Here is a 4622-nt window from a genome sequence, read left to right on the forward strand (position 1 = left end):
ATTGCTCCGAAGCCGATCAACATTCGGCCCCGAAAGCGAGGAAACCTCATCTTCCGGAGTCGACCGGGAGTCGTCAGTCGGGTTCCCCGACCGAGCTCCCTGAGTCGGATTCCTGGCCATTGACCGGAACCGAATGAGAAAGAAAGGAGAAGAAGAAGAAGATGAGGAGGACGAAGAGGAGACCACGAACCGGAGAAACTCTTCTGGAAGCAAGAAAGCTCTGCCGCGACGACTGAGAAATCGCCCGGACAGAGTTTCGGCAGCAAAATGGCAATGGTGGGGTCTTGGGTCCGAGAGGTCCTATATATATAGGCCCGCCCGACGGCCAAGATGACTCCGGCCGACCGAAGCTCCATGGATGCGCGACAGTGGCGGCCTCCGGGTGGCTGAGGATTCGGCGCGCCCCGTCCCGGGATGGCCGCATCGCCCATATTAAATGCGGGGGGCGCCGGCCAACCACCTTCGACACGCGGCACGCGGGGGACGCGGTTCCGCATTTATGCGGCCGCCCCGATTCGCATTCCCGATGGGACGCCTGCAGCGCCCCCGCTCCCACGATCGCGCCGGATATCGGTCGTCTGACACCGTATCGTCCGACGCCCGATCTCTGACACCGATGTAACGTCTGACGACGACAAGACGCGACGCAACATCAGACGCGACGTCTGACACCTGACACCGACGTGACATTGACACCGACTAGACGTCCAAATCGCTTGGCATTTATGAGGGCCTGACATCGGATCAACCGGCGGTACGGTCGGATCTGTGGCATGCGACAAATCCACTCCTATCGCCCAGGATTGCTGCCCGAATGAAAGCAATCGGCCAGCTCACCATCCGACTCAGGAGTGGAGGGGGCAACTGTTGGGGAAATACCCACCGACCGACCGACCGATGGCCGGAGGAACCGACGACTTACGGTCGAAGGCACCGACCGACCGACTACGGCGAAGGACCGGCCGACCGACTGCCGGGAAGGACCACCGACCGACCACGGTCGAGCGGACCGACCGACGACCGACGACCGGACCGACCGACTGGCGGCCGGAGCAACCGACTGACGGACGCCATCACCGGCTAATTATCGGCTCACGACCGACTGAGGATATGTCGGGCGCACCTTTCCCGACCGACTGAACCCAGAGGTCTGATGGCCGACTCACGCAAGACTCGCCGACCAATGGAGGGGCCGACGCCACTCAGCTGGCCATCGACTTAGGGTCGGTCGACCCCTCCAATCGCCGTACAGCCGTCAGACCTTGTCGGTTCTGACAGCAACATGCGGCACGGCTATCTAGGGACATTGTCCCGCCGAAGGCATTGTCAACCCTGGTGATTTGACAGCCACACGACGACGTGACACTTTCACGGCGACTCTGACAGTCTACAGTGAGTTGACAGTTCCTCACTTGTCTGCGCCATTAATGACGGCGCCATACCATGCTCCACTATATAAACGGGGAAGGCAACAGTGCGAAGCTCGGGCCACTTCTCAACTTCGAAATCACAGGCCTTCTCCTCCCTCTCCCTCTCTCTCTCACGATCGAGCTCTCTGTCTTCGTTTCACTGTTGCCCAGTCACCTCTCTGACTTGACCGTCGGAGGGTCCCGCCGGAGCCGACTCCGGTCAGTGCGGACTTCTCGTTTTTGCAGGTGCACGCTCCCCGGCGATCGAACGATGAGACGATGGCCGCAACAAATTAAATTACAAATTTTCTATTATCCCAAAAAAAAAATCCAGAGGTTTTCAAAGTCATCCAAAACCACAAGCAAAGATAATAAAGACCAAATCTCCGCAACGAGTAAAAATTTGAGCAACCAACTGGAAGCCACTCCACGCCACTGCCACCAAACTACGTCAAAAAAAGCTAGTTCTTGTCACCTTCAAACAACTACTCCTAGCATCAGTCCTTCTCAATTTCACTAACCATTTTTTTTCATGAACCAACTAGTCATGCTAAGACGAAGTCAGACACGAGCGAGTGGAACCTGTCCAAACTTCAAAGTCTCTCACGTTGCTCAGCTGTAGACTATTTAACACCAGATAATTAGTTCAGCCCTCCCTTTTATATTTCCCCACTCCAACATTCAAAACCCAATCTCTCCCACTCTCTCTCATTCGTTTTCTTCTTAAATACCATCTTATGGGAAACCTTATGTTGGCCTCGCTGTTGTTCATCCTTAGCATCTGCCTCATTCCTCAGCTTGGCTCAGCTCAACTCCGGCAGAACTACTACGCCAACATCTGCCCAAATGTTGAAAGCATCGTAAGAAACGTAGTCAAGACTAAGTTCGACGAGACCTTCGTGACCGTCCCCGCGACCATTCGCCTCCTGTTCCATGACTGTTTCGTCCAGGTTTAATAATATCTTGGCAGAAAAAAAAAAGGCTTGGATTCTAATCTAGAGTTTACTAAGTTTTTTTTGGTTCCTTCTCTAATTCACTGCTGCTGTTAGGGCTGTGATGCTTCAGTGTTAATTGCCTCCACTGGGAGTAACACGGCCGAGAAGGACCACCCGATAACCTATCGCTGGCCGGAGATGGATTTGATACCGTTACCAAAGCCAAGGCGGCGGTCGACACGGTTCAACGATGCCGGAACAGGGTGTCCTGCGCGGATATCCTCGTGATGGCCGCTCGCTCGGATGTGATATCAATGGTTAGTCTCTCATATTCTGCATACTTAATGCACGCACAATCCGAATACCGCACCCTTCTGCTGGGATAATGGTGTTATCGGATCCAGCAATTTTCCTTTGCCGCGTAAAATAATAAAAGAAGCAAAAAGGCTGTTGAAAAAAAATTAATAAAATATTATTTTTTAAAAATAATAAATTTATAAAAAATAATAACATGTAATATCTTAATTATTTTTTATAATAAAATATTATAAATGAGTACAGTAATAAATTTTAGATATTATTAAATATTAAAATTATAATGGTTAAGAAAAAATTATCCAAATGATATATATTTGATGTGAGTGAAAAAAAAGGAGAAGAAAAAAAAAATTAAGAAGTTAAAAAAAAAGAATCTAAAAGTGAATACCTAATTCAGATTGAGAATAAAGATAAGAAGAACATATAATTTTCTATTGCGTTGAATAGATTAGGTTATAAAAAATAAATTAATATGAGATTTAAATGTAAAAGATGGATGGATAGGAAGTAGTTCTTTGTGGTACTTGCGATATACCGCACAATATGGTAAATCACATGCACCATCCATCACAATGGACAACTGCACACGGCTACATATGATGTACATCATACAACCTATATCCATTCATAGTGATCCATCGTGCGATAGACGGTGCACATGGTGGATAGCAAAGTATCCGCACTTTAGGGACCATGGGATTGGATGGGGTATTAAAAATAAATAGAAAAGTAATGAATAAAGAAAGAGAAATAATGAGAAAGAGGAAAAAAAGGCCAATGTGACGTAAGAGAGAGGTGGGGATATGTAAGTCATTAAAGAGAAAGAGAATGCACGTCGTAATTATTTTTTTTCATCTTTTGATATGATCCTTCTATAGTATAATTAAAAAAAATTAATATGAAATTTAAATATAAGAGATGGATGAATGGTATTAGGATGGGATATTAAAGATAAATAAAGAGAGAAGGAGAGGGAGAGGGAGAGAGATCAAAGTAATGTGAGAGAGGAAAAGAGGTAGGATATATGAGTCATTAAAAAAAGAGAATATAAGTCATAATTATTCTTTTGATGTTATTTTTTTTATCTTTTATTTCTTTAAAATTTTATATGAGATATGAGAATCAATTCATAAAATGAGTGAAATCAATTTTAATTTTTTCTACATATATATTATATATATATATATATGTCTGATATTTTTTAATTTTTTTTATGAGGTCAATTAATGTCATATTTGCTTACATGCATCCGCCAATGGGTGCTATTCATTCTGGAATTGGTGGCATGGTGCGTGAATGACGAGTTTTGATGGCTGTTTTGATGTGTGTGGAGATAGTCCGGTGGGCCATCTTTTGCGGTGGAATTGGAGGTTGGACGGGCTGAGCTCGACCGCGGATAGCGTGGAAGGGAGATTACCGCAAACAAGAATTTGATCTGACCCAGCTTAACACCTTGTTCGCGGCGAATGGACTCACTCAGACCGATATGATAAGCACTTTCAGGTATGGCAAGATGAAACTAATTAATTCACTCATTGATGAACTTTTCCTTGTTTTAGTCTAGAGCTAAACATTAGTAGCTCAGCGTCCTCAACATTTCCATAGGAATTGCAGTAACCTAATCATATTCGGCACATAGTACACTGGAGGAGCTCGATATCTTTGATGACATTAAGCATCTAAATGTCAGACCATCACAAGTTAAATAGAGTGGGATGCATTCTATCTATTTCATTTCTTCCATGTTTAATATTAATATCTTGACAATGTCTGACAACCACATGCATGGTAGGACTCACTCCTCCTTGTGGTCTATTTATTTGAGGTAATAGGCCTTGCAAGTCTGCTTGGACCAAGTAATAGGTCTATGAGAAGAGAGGAGGAAATTGTCTCTGTGGGATAACTAAGAAAAAGAAATGAAACCAATATATGCATTATGAAAACCAAATACAGAATTAGA

General features: G+C 45.3%; 1 pseudogene; it reads left to right on the plus strand.

Moving 5' to 3' along the window:
• The first annotated feature begins 2122 nt into the window (after positions 1-2122).
• Positions 2123-4267, plus strand: LOC105037763 (peroxidase 51-like; annotated as a pseudogene).
• Positions 4268-4622: the final 355 nt, after the last annotated feature.

The sequence above is a fragment of the Elaeis guineensis genome, chromosome 3, assembly GCF_000442705.2.
Source record: "Elaeis guineensis isolate ETL-2024a chromosome 3, EG11, whole genome shotgun sequence".
Lineage (NCBI taxonomy): Eukaryota > Viridiplantae > Streptophyta > Magnoliopsida > Arecales > Arecaceae > Elaeis > Elaeis guineensis.